The sequence below is a fragment of the Gracilinanus agilis genome, chromosome X, assembly GCF_016433145.1.
Source record: "Gracilinanus agilis isolate LMUSP501 chromosome X, AgileGrace, whole genome shotgun sequence".
NCBI classification, from domain to species: Eukaryota; Metazoa; Chordata; class Mammalia; order Didelphimorphia; family Didelphidae; genus Gracilinanus; species Gracilinanus agilis.
The window spans coordinates 32033214-32046220 of NC_058136.1; the positions used below are offsets into that span (position 1 = coordinate 32033214).

The 13007-nt window shown below is 42.5% G+C and overlaps 1 protein-coding gene and 1 non-coding gene across 2 annotated transcripts in view; one reads left to right on the forward strand and one right to left on the reverse strand.

Moving 5' to 3' along the window:
- The window catches only part of CETN2 (centrin 2), a 135355-nt gene that overhangs the window by 70373 nt on the left and 51975 nt on the right, over nt 1–13007 (forward strand). The gene's annotated exons all lie outside the window — the stretch shown is intronic.
- Nucleotides 1317–1423, reverse strand: LOC123253872. Its single transcript, XR_006506623.1, has one exon. It is a non-coding gene; the product is annotated as a U6 spliceosomal RNA (small nuclear RNA).

A 13007-nucleotide genomic window follows, 5' to 3' on the forward strand; every position in this document is an offset into this window, starting at 1 on the left:
CCTCAGAATTGTCCTGGGTCATTGCATTGCTGCTAGTACAGAAGTCCATTACATTCTATTTTACCACAGTGTATTGGTCTCTGTGTACAATGTTCTTCTGGCTCTGCTCCTTTCACTCTGCATCAGTTCCTGGAGGTCTTTCCAGTTCACATGGAATTCCTCCAGTTTATTATTCCTTTGAGCACAATAGTATTCCATCACCATCATATAACACAATTTGTTCAGCCATTCCCCAATAGAAGGGCATCCCCTCATTTTCCAGTTTTTTGCCACCACAAAAAGCGCAGCTATAAATATTTTCGTACAAGTCTGTTTATCTATGATCTCTTTGGGGTACAAACCCAGCAATGGTATGGCTGGATCAAAGGGCAGGCATTCTTTTATAGCCCTTTGAGCATAGTTCCAAATTGCCAGCCAGAATGGTTGGATCAGTTCACAACTCCACCAGCAATGTATTAGTGTCCCAATCTTGCCACATCCCCTCCAACATTCATTACTCTCCCCTGCTATCATTTTAGCCAATCTGCTAGGTGTGAGGTGATACTTCAGAGTTGTTTTGATTTGCATTTCTCTAATTATTAGAGGTTTAGAACACTTTCTCATGTGCTTATTGATACTTTTGATTTCTTTATCTGAAAATTGCCTATTCATGTCCCTTGCCCATTTTTCAATTGGGGAATGGCTTGATTTTTTATACAATTGCTTTAACTCCTTGTATATTTGAGTAATTAGACCCCTGTCAGAGTTTTTTGTTATAAAGATTTTTTCCCAATTTGTTGTTTCCCTTCTGATTTTGGTTGCATTGTTTTTGTTTGTACAAAAGCTTTTTAATTTAATATAATCAAAATCATTTATTTTACATTTTGTAATTTTCTCTAACTCTTGCTTGGTTTTAAAATCTTTCCTTTCCCAGAGATCTGACAGGCATACTATTCTGTGTTCACTTAATTTATTTATAGTTTCCCTCTTTATATTCAAGTCATTCACCTATTCTGAATTTATCTTGGTGTAGGGTGTGAGATGTTGAACTAAACCTAATCTCTCCCATATTGTTTTCCAAATTTCCCAGCAGTTTTTGTCAAATAGTGGATTTTTGTCCCAGAAGTTGGGCTCTTTAGGTTTATCATAGACTGTCTTGCTGACATCATTTACCCCAAGTCTATTCCACTGATCCTCCCTTCTGTCTCTTAGCCAGTACCATACCGTTTTGATGACCACTGCTTTATAGTATAGTTTAATATCTGGTACTGCTAGGCCACCTTCCTTCACATTTTTTTTTTATTATTTCCCTTGATATTCTTGATCTTTTGTTATTCAAAAATATGGAACGCTTCACGAATTTGCGTGTCATCTTTGTGCAGGGGCCATGCTAATCTTCTCTGTATCCTTCCAATTTTAGTATATGTACTGCTGAAGCAAGCACCTATATTATTCATTTTTGTAAAAGAGTAATCTTTTAAGACCAAAACCCCAAATCATATAACCCTATAAACAAGTGATATACTTTTCTTCTGCATTCCTACTCCCACAGTTCTTTCTTGAGATGTGGATAGCATTCTTTTTCATAAGTCCCTCAGGAATGTCCTGGATCATTGCATTGCTATTAGTAGCAAAGTCTATTATATTTGATCATCCCACAATGTTTCAGTTACTGTGTATAATATTCTCCTGATTCTGCTCATTTAATCAATTTGTGTTGGTCCTTCCAATTCTTATAGAAATCAAGTAATTCACCATTCCATATAGCACAATAGTATTCCATCACTATCATATACCACAATTTATTCAGCCATTCCCCAATTGAGGGACACCCCCTCATTTTCTAATTTTTTGCCACCACAAAAAGTGCAGCTATAAATATTTTTGTTCAAACCCAATTCTCATTTTTTAAGGAATGATTATTTTCCATGAGCTTTTGAACCTCCCTTTCCATTTGATTAATTCTACTTTTTAAGAAGCTCTTTTCTTCATTGGATTTTTTTCCTTTTCGGTCAATTCTGTTTTGCATTGCTTTCATTTCTCTTCCCCATTTTTCCTCCACCTCTCTTTATTGATTTTTGAAATCCTTTTTCAGCTCTTCTACACCCTGAGACCAATTCATATTTTGCTTTGAAGTTTTGTATGTAGTTGCTTTGCTTTCACTGCTCCCTTCTGTACCTTGCTCTTCTTTGTTTCCATAAAAATTTTCTATGGCTGTTTTCTTTTTAATGTTTGCCCACTTCCCCAGCCTTTTTCTTGACTTTTACTTTTATCTTAAAGGTAGCCTCTGTTTTCAGGATAGTAGGGAACACTCTTTTAAACTTCAGTTTTCCCTTGCAGCTCCCTTAGCTCTATTTCTGGTTTTCTGCAAGTTCAGTTTTTCCAAGGTGGTATGATTGCCTGTGAGTTGAGAGCTCTGAAAGTCATCTTCTACTGAGGATTCAATCACTCCCTGGGACTGCTGATGGCTTACAGAGCTCAGAACACTGTGAGCTACCCTGATCTGGGGCTCAGAGTCTAGCCTCAGGCTTTGGGTCTTTGGGCCTTTCTCTGGGCTTGAAAAGGTCAGGCACACTGAGGTCTGCCTCACCTTGAGGCTTATAATCTTGCCTTGAGTTTGAGTAAGGGGCTCTGGGTCTCACTCTGGGCTTACACAATTCAGGAGCGCTGGGGTTCAGGTCCTCATTAAAAGCTTGGGCATGTGTGGGGTTACCCTACTGTTGCCTTCAGCAGGATGTCAGGGTCTTGATGTTGTCTTGGACACAGGTTCAGAACCTGAAACAGTAGATGTGGCTGAGGTGGAGCTCATTGTTGGCTTGTGCCTGGTACTCCTTGATGGGGCCTTTCTGTGGACTGTCCTCCTCTCTCACTCCAGTAAACCAGGCTTTCTCTGCTCACCTTGTAAGTTATTTTCTATAGGAAAGTTGCTTCATTCCATTTCTTTATTGGTTCTTTCATTCCAGTATTCATTTTGAAATATTATTTTAAGGCTAGTTAAGAGGATTCTCAGGATGGTTTGAGCTTTCCTTGATTCTACTCTGCCATCTTGGTTCTGCCCTTCATCCCATGTTGACATTGTTCCCTAAACCTTGAAAACATTCCCTTATTTTCTTCTGTGAGCTTCCTTCCAGCCTTTTAAAGCCCAATTCAAATGCTGTTTCCTCTTGGAGGCTTTCCTTGATGCTCTTTGGACCAAATACCACACTTTGGTCTACACCTCTGTGATGTTCTAAATGAATCTAATTTAAATGATATTGGGTGTTATATTTAAATGTTTTGTTTCCTTACTAGACAGTTAGCTCCATGAGGCTAAGTACTGTTTCATATCTCAGTTTTCAATCTCTACTCATACTTTGCATACATTGGACATTTAATAGTTTGTGGAGTTGCAGGAAAGGGTAAATGTGGCTTATGGTCAATTATAGTCCTTGCAAAAATGGATTGCTAAGAGAATAGTCAGGTAGCACTGTGTATAGAGTGCTAGACCTGGAGTTGAAAGGTCCTGAGTTCAAATTTGGCCTCAAACCCTTCATAGCTGTATGACCCTGGGCAAGTCAGTTAATCTCTCTTTGCTTAGCTCTCACCCTCCTACCCCAGGGATGTTATTAGGACAGAAAATAAGGGTTAAAAAGGGGATATTCAGTACTACCTAGTCCCTCAGAGCTCAGATCAAGTGCTATCTCCTATAACCGACCAATCAGTAAACATTTATTAAGCACTTACTATGTGCCAGGTACCATACTAAGTACTGGGGATACAAAAAGAGGCAAAAGACAGTCCCTGCCCACATGAAGCTCACAATCTAGTGAGGGAGTCAACAAGCAAACAAGTATATACAGGTATACCTTGTTTTATTGTGCTTCACTTTTCTCTGCTTTGCAAATATTCCATTTTTTACAAATTGAAGGTTTGTGGCAACCCTGCACTTAAGAGACTACAGTATAGTGTAAACATCACTTTTATATGCACCAGGAAACCAAAAAATTCACGTGACTTGCTTTATTGTGGTGGTCTGGAATGCTATCCCCAATATCTCTGAGTTATGCCTTCACAAACTATGTAGAGTATATATAAGAAATAAGGAATAGAATGAAGGCACTGGAATTAAGAGGGTTTGGAGAAGGCTTTTCTGTATCATCTAGCTGTTAGCACACTCATCTTCTGCATATTATCTCATAGCGATTTATGTATTTATGTCTTTTAACTGCCCAGTAAAATGTAAGTTCCTTGAGGGCAGGGACTGTGTTTTTTTTCCTTTGGATCCCTGGCATCTAGCAAAGTGGCCACAATAGGCAATTGGCCAGTGTTTGTTGAATCATTGAGGAGGCCTGGATTGAATGGTGACTTTTTTTAATTTGGGAAAATCCCTGGACCTCAGTTTCTTCTGCATGCTTGCCTACCTTGAAGCATCTGGTAGACTGTAAAGTGCTGCCCAAAAATATGATCTTAACTAGCATTACCTTGTGGGATAGAGGTTAGGTCATCTCTTCATACTTTACTGGCTCGGGATTCATGGGACAGAAAGGGAGGAGCTCAGGTAGCTTTTATTTCTGACCTAGGTTATCGGAATCTTTGTCAGACTTTTACAAATGCTTATACTAGGACCCAGTTCAATTTTAGCTTAAAAACAAAAAAGCTGATCCTTGTCCCTGCTCTCCCCTGTTCACTCATCGTGTGGATTGGCATCTCTTTAGATCCCTGATAGTTGAGCCAGAGATGCCAGGTGCTTACTCAAGATCTCCAGTTTGTTTGCCTTCCTCCGGCCCCCATCCCCCACTTGGAATTGGCTTTGACTTCCGGAGCAAGAGAAAAATCCACCCAAATGACTCTCCCTACGGTAATTAGATTGCGCGTGTCCCTATGAAGGGAGTGACTCACATGGAGCAAATACATTATTGTAAGCCCAGCAGTCTTTGCTTCTTTGTAGCTCCTCGGTGTTATGATGCAAGAGCGTGACATTTTGAGAAGCACAGAATCACTCCAACATTGGCAGCACAGACCGAAGTCCTTGACAACCTTGCAAGTTTCAGAAGTCTACCTTAGGGAAGGAAAGAGGGAGGCTGGAGCTGATGCAGGCATGAAACAAATTCTCTAATCTATCCCTGGCAACCTTGGCTGTGAACTCAGCTCTACTCCATCATCACAGAACCTGACTTGACCAAGTTGACCAAAGGCCAAATTGAGGGTTCTTCTCTGGTGGACACTTCAACTAACTGAGCCTTCAGAGTTCTCCCCTTCTGATCCTTAGCACAGAAAGGTAAGGTCAGCTCCTTCTCTCACTTGGCTTGCCTGCAGTGAATTCTGGGTTCAAACTTCAAGGGTTTGCTTTAGTTCTCAGTGATCATCTCTATATCCTGCTAGGGTAGCCATGAGTATAGTAGGGATCATCCCCATTTTACAGATATAGAGAGGCTGAGAAAGGGTAGGATCTTGGGGTTGAGAGCTACAATAATCATCCTGATCACAGGATTATTAGATTGAAGACTGACTGCAAAAGACTTTGGATTTCATCTATGAAAGTTAATATACTGTAGTAGGATAGGTTTTTGAACTGGGAGGGAGGAAGATCTGGGTTCAAATTCCTCCTCAGACATTTAATATGCAACAGCCTGGACAATTCACTTTTGCTATTTTGTGTACCTATACTGGTATATAAAGAACTGAAGAGCTTGGACTGGTCAGAGAATCCAAGATCTAGACCTGAAAAGGACCTTAGAGGCTGGCTAGTACAACCTCCCTCATTTACAGATGGGAAAACAGGTCCAGAGAGCTAAAGGGAATTGTCCAGGTTAAAAGATTTCACCCAAGTCACACAGGTAGTGAGTACTAGAACTATAGATAGGGAAAGGTAGGTTGAAGCCAAACTGTAGAGGGCCTTAAATGCCAGAGACCCAAAGAGGTTAAGCCACTTCTCTATGATCACACAGGTATTGGGCACCAGTGGCAGAATTCAAAGGTGATTCCTATAATAGTGTGCAAGGAGGGTTGGATTTGGAGCTAACCTAGGTTTGAATCCTCTCCCTACTACCTCAAACAAATCGCTTCCCCTTTCTGGGCCTCAGCTTTTTCATCCAGGTTTCTCCTAGTTCCTACCTGGGATGGCTTTGGCCAAATTCACTGCTCTTTCCACCATCTTACATTAGTAAGCAATTTACTTTACACAGCTAATAAGTGTTAAAAGTGAGACTAGAAGCCGAATATCCAAAATCCTGGTTCAGGACTCCTTTCCATAGTAGCAGTGCCTCATGAGAAGACTGAAGTGGCCTTTGGAACCCAGCTGTCAAATATAATTCATAAACTGGGCCCCAGCCATTGTTGCCGAGATCCTGCTTTGATATGACTTTATTGCTGTTTTGCTAAATGATGCGAGATCATATTTCTTGTATCTTTGGTTCTTACAAAAGCTATCTTCTGTTAGAAAATCGTGTCTGTTCCCTGTGAGCCCTTGGAGACGGAGCCTGGAAGGAAACAGCTTCTGGTCTGCGAAATACAAATCACTTGAATTTGCTTTGCTAGAAAAATAATTAAGTATGTGGTGGTTTTTTTCATTACACCAGATAGATAAGGACTCTATATGCACATTGTTCCCTGCTCCCCACCCCTCTAGAAATTGGTCATTTGTTGCCTGCTGTGCTCATGGTTTCACAGATGGAATCAGTGTCACGTTCTAGACCCATGATTTGACCAGTATACAAAAATTTACAGCAGCACGTTTGACAAATATTCAAATTTCCATGAAATTCTATTAAGACTCTAGGGCAAATAACCTCTCTCTGCACCTACCTCCTAGAGATGTGATGAGGACCAAATTGATATAAAAATGGGGAACATGCTTTGGAAATGAAAATACTAATTATGCTAAAGCAGTATTACTTTTATTGCTGATCACTTATAGCACCCTGGGACCTGAATCAGAATAATAGACTGAGCTACAAGGCACCTTAGAATTCAACTAGTTCCCTCTCGTCCCCTCATTTTTTTGTCAAGGAGGAAATGGGCGAATTGATGATGTGAACTGAGGCTGCATTTATTCAAGAAACATATTCATTCAGCACCTCCTATGTGCCAGGCACTCTGCTGGGTGCTGAGGATACAGGAAAAACAATCCTTGCTCTCCAGGATCATTGTGTGTGCCCTTTCCTCTCCCCTTACACCCTTCCCTTCAGTTTACATCAGGGTTCCATACTGGGATGGTTTTCTTCACTCTTTATATTTTCTCAGTCATTTCATCAGCTCTAGTGGTTCCAGTGACCATTGCTTACAAATGTCGCCCACAGCTACATATCCAGCCCAGTCTCCTGAGCTCTAGTCCCTCATCATCAACCGACTGCTTGTCATCTCCAAATAGATCTAGAGGCATCTCAAGTTTAACATGTACAAAACTGAACTCATGATCTTTCAAATCCATTGTTTGGTGTAACTTTCTCCTTCCTGTCGAGGGTGTTACTACCTTTCCATGTATCCAAGCTTACAACTTCAGGGTGATCCTTGATCTCTCCCTTTCTCTCATTGACCATATCTAAATGGCTGCCAAATCTCTGATTCAGTGTCCACAGAATCCTGCATGTCCATCTCCTTCTTTCTATTCACTCAGCCAACATTCTAGTTCCAACCCTTATCGGCTCTCCCCTCCACTATAACAGCAGTTTGCAGTTTGCTAAGTGATCTCCCTGCTTCATTTCTCTCCCCTTTCCAATCTATCCTCCACACGACTGCCAAAATGTTCTTCCTAAAGTGCAGACATGATCATGGAATTCCCCTGCTCAAAAAATCTTCAGTGGCTCTCTATTGCCTTTAGGATAAAATACGAATTCCTCAGCCTGGCATCTAAAGTCCTTCACAGTCTGGTGCCAGCTTACCTGTTCAGACTCATTTCACATTCTTCTTCATAAACTCTGCATTCCAGCTGATACACTTGCTATTCTCTGGACTCAACATTCATCTCTCTTCTCCATGCCTTTGCACAGGCCTACCTCCATCCCTAGAAAGGAATCCCCCTTCACATCTGGCTTTCCCAAACTTAGCTTCTCTTAAGGTCCAACTAAGATGATTCAACTGCTGCTAAAAGTCTGCCTCCTTTCCTGATTCATAAAGTTGCCAATACCCCACCCCTCGCCCCATCCCCACATTATTTTGTTCTTACTCAATGGTCTATGTGTCTCCCAGTAGAATGGAAGGCTTCTTGAAGACAGAGGCTAGTTCTGATTTAATCCTCTGATCCATTGCTTAACATGGTATCTTGTACAGAGTGCAAAAATACTTGTTGGGAGGTCAGAGATGGAAAGAAAATCACATATACAATGACTACAAGAACGCAAATGGGAAGAACAAAAATGCCAAACTGAGGTGCTATGTAATAACTGTCATGACTAAACTTGGCCCAAAGAAGAAGGGAGAAAAGACACCCCTGCTTCTTCCACTGCGGAGATCTGAGGGACAGAAAGCAACTGTGTATCAACTGAGGCCGACTCATTGAGGCTGGAGTGTGTGTGCGTGTGTGTGTGTGTGTGTGTGTGCACACACATGCACCCGTGCACACACATGTTTCATGGTAGGAGTCAGTTTTGCTGAACTGCTTTTTTCTCCTCTTTCTTTTTCATTCTTTGTTGCTCACTGGGTAGAGGAAGAGGGAGAGCTGTATTTGGAAGTGAAAGTGATGGAAAGACAAAGATAACAAACAATTTTTAAATGCAAATAAGAACTTGTTGAATTGAACTGATCCCAAGGAGCTTGCATGGTACCAATGACATGTAAACAGATGAGTAAATACAAGATAATCAGAGGAGAAGAGAGCATTCACAACTGTCTTGGGGAGGTAAGAGGGGCAGGAAACAGGGGAGGATCCATGGATAAAATGGTACTGAAGCATGTAAGGGGGCAGATAGATGTAAGCAGGGACAAAAAGGACAGCCTGTGGGAATTCACAGAGGGCTGAGCTTGGGGAAAAGCTAATAGATTCATTTGACATTTGACTATAATCTAGTGTAAGCGAAAAGGAGTCAGATTGTTGGGGGCTCAAAATGCCAGCATGAGGAGTTCGGCATTTATATTAGAGGCAATAAGGAATCAGTTTAGTCAGTCAACAAGCAGTTATTAAGTGTTGACTCTGTGTCAGGCACTTTGCTAAATATTGGGGGTACAAAGAAAGATAGTGATAGTCCTCCACTTTCAGGAGGTTCTCCATGTAATAGGGAGACAACAGGCAAACAACATTGTACAAACAGGATAGACAGGATAAAAGGGAGATAATCAACAGAGGGAAGACACTAGCATTAAGGAGCTTTGGGGAAAGGTTTCTTGTAGAAGTAAAAAGAGCTACTAGGGAGCTATTAAAGATTCTTGAACAGAAGAGTGCTGTGTTCAGACTTATGCCTTATGGAAGAGCATAATGCAGTGGAGACATAGCAGGATCTGTAATCCAAAGATCCAAGTTCAAATTCTGACTCTGACACTTCCTACCCATGTAACTATGGGCAAGTCAAACCTCTTTGGGTTTGGGTTCCCTCATCTTTAAAATGAAGGGGTTGGGCTCAGTGGCCTCAGAGGTTCACTCCTTCTAGCTCCTGATCTCTGATCAAGCTTCTGGTCTTTCCAGCTTGAAATATGTGATCTATGACCCAAGATGATTCTGGCAGCTATGTGGAGAGTGGAAAGAAGAGAAAGGAGAAGGAGGGAGAACAATTTAGAAGCAATTGAAGCAGTCCAGGTGAGAGATGATGAATATCCAAGTGACAACAGAGATCACATGAATGGAAAGAAGAGTACACATGTGTGGGATGTTGTGGAGGTAGAAATGACAAGATTTGGCAACCGGATAATGTGGGACACAATAGAGGGAAGAATGAAGGATGACTCAGAGCTTGTGAACTTAGACTACTAGAAAGGTGGTGGTGCCCTTAGTAGAAATAAGGAAGTTTGGAGAAGGGAGGACAATAATGAGTTCTCTTTTGAACATGTGCTGGAGATAACAATGAAACATCCAGGAGATGTCTGCCTGGCTACCAAGTATGTAACTGGTCCCCCCCAAAGCTTCCCTGGATGGTTACTATGGATACTAATGAAAATGTGAGTCCCCCCCAACCCTCTCCAATTTGAGCAAGACCTGAGGGAAGTGCCCTGGCACCCACAACTGTGTTTATGTAGCTAACAAGGGCTCTAAATGCAAATCACCATGACTAATTTGGTGTTGGAGAGTAGCAAGGGGAGGGCTGCTATATGACTAATGGTGTTGACCATTATTTGGTGATGTAGAATGGGTGAGCAGAGATTGAGTGTATCACAAACTCCTGGAACTTGCCTAGAACCAGACCTCTGTGGCCAGAACACTAATACTTTTTCTCCTGCTAACCTCCCCTAGGACCTTGCTGTGATTTTTGGTTTTGCTACTGTGTCTGCTTAGCATTATAACAAGCCCAGTAGAATTACAGCCAGAGGGGACCTTAGAATGTGTTCTCATCAAACTAGACTAGTCACTCTCCATCACCTTCACCCTGCCCTCTCCCATCTCCGTGCCTTTATTTGTTACATCCCCAACTCTAAAGGTGATGCTTCTTCACTGCTCAGTAGACATAGAGGTTTAGGAACAGAGGAATGACTGAAGCCTGGACTCTAACCACTTATTATACTTTGCTGTGTTTTTGCCATGTGAGTGTTTCAATGGTGTGTGTTTAGGGGTCAGGGGGAGACAGAGAGGGTTGATACTAACTTTCTGATCATGGGGGTCAAGTGACTTGCCCAGGGTCACATAGCTGGGAAGCGTCTGAGGTCAGATTTGAACCCAGGACCTCCCGTCTCTAGGCCTGGCTCTCAATCCACTGAGCTACCTAGCTGCCCCCCATTGTGTACTTTTTAAAAGTAGGACATTTCCCTTGGACATCTAGAATCCTTCCAGCTAGTTTACTTCTCTAGGTTTCATTCATTCCTGTCATCATACAGCTAGGGGAGAGTGTATATAGTGTAAGGGGGAAAAAGAGGTTTTATGGGTTCAATATATTAAAAGGTGGTCGCCAGAGGATTGAACTATTATCAATCCTCAATTAAGAATAATCTCAAGTCAAAACTGACTTTTATGGAAGCTTATTTACAATTAGGAAGGTTGAAGGTAGGGAAATTGAGAGAGAGAAACTCTGGCCAGGACCAGAGGCCCAGACCTGGTAAGAATTTAGAGGCCCAGCAGAGGGGCACAGAGGTGAATTAAACAAGGCTATTAGCCACAAGGCCTTTTACAATTAGAGAGGCAAGAGAGGCCTCCTTGAGGGTAGAACCTCCAGAAACGCCAAGGAAGGAGAAGGAGAGTCAGCCTAACTTACCCACATGGAACAGTCTCCATCGAACCAGCAAAGCTCCCTCAGGTCCCCTTCACCAATCCAGCTGCAGCCTCACTCCCCTTCCTCTTTCAAAGGGGTCACATATATATCACTTCCAGTGCCTTCCCTTAGCCTCCATGTCCAATCACAATAGACATTTTCTCATTGATTCTGATTGTTACTCACTCTAACACACGTGGGTCAGGACCTCCCAGAATTGGAAGGTGCTCTCACCTTTGTGTAGACTTAATTTAGTTATCACAATAGTTACATCAAGCTATTGTCAGCCTTTCTCAAGAAGCTAGAACTAAAAAGGAAACTTGTCAGAAGACTGGGATGCTGTGGAGTGGGAAGGTAGAGAAGCACGTGGATGTTGCCAGTCGCTTGGATTACCCTCTTCTGAGGAAACAGCCGATGAGAGAGCAGTTGATTGGCATAGCATTTCTGGGGTGTTGGAGGGCAGGAAGGGGAGGACTGATGAATGGTCAGTGGTGTTAGAGGCAGAAGCTGACTGTTATTTGGTGAGGTAGAATGGATGAGAAGAGAATGAGTTCATTGAAATGAGGAGATCATCCCAAGATGAGGAGAGACTAATCAATCAACAAGCATTTACTAAGCACCTACTGCATTCCAGACACTGTGCTACATTCTAGGGATCCAAAGACAAAAAAATAAAACAGTCCCTGCCCTCGAGGAGTTTCTGGTTTTTTTTGAGGGGAGAGAACATGCACATACATAAGTCTCAACATACTATATGCAAAACAAATACAAGGGAATTTGGGGAGGTACCAGATAAGTATTCATTCATATAGAAGGTGACAGCTGGACTAATTTTGGAAGGAAATAAAGAATTTGAAGAGCTGGAAGCGAGACAGGAATGAATATGTTCCAGTGGTGGGAGACAACCAGTGCAAAGACACAGATATGGAGATGGACAGTAAGGCTAATCTGCAGGGTTCAAGGCAGGGGTGGATAGCAAGGGTGGAAGGGTCATTTGGGCCAAGGTTGTGAAAGGCTTCTAAAGACAAACAGAAGAGTGTATATTTGACTCTGAAGGCAATAGGGAGCTACATGAGCTTACTGAGATGGGAAGTGGCACCGTAAGATCGACAATTAGGAAAAATCCCTTTGGCAGCTTTGTGGAAGATACACCAGAGAGGGGAGAGAGAATAGGGGCAGTGTGACCAATTAGGAGGCAGTAATAGTCTGGGTGCTGGCTGTTATGAGCAGAAAGAAGGGGATGATTGTAAGACGTGTTGTGGAGGTAGAGCCAACAAGAGAGTGAGGAGATGGGGATAATGCCGAGTTTGTGAGCCTGGGCAACTAGAAGGATGGTGGGGCCCTCCACAGAAATAGGGAGTGATGTGAAGCTGTGAGCTTTGAAGATGTGAGCTGTGAGAGGGCTTTGTGAGGCCAAAGCAGGCTCACAAGTCTCCTGTTGCTTCCTGAACATAATGCTGCCTGCTCGTGTAGTACATGGGCTTAGAAAGGAGGGCCTCATCACAGCTGTCAGACCAACAAACAGGGAACACACACCCACCAAGCAAGCCCCAGCTCAGTGCTCCAGTGTGAGCTGGGGGCCTGATCTTGCTGCTAGTCTAAAAGAAAGGCCTTCAAACAGCAACCCTGGGGCAAAACTAAACAAGGCCACTGGGAGTCGGCTGAGTGTCTGCGGTTGCCTTGACGGCAGGACCCCTGAGAGAGAGAGAGAGAGAGAGAGAG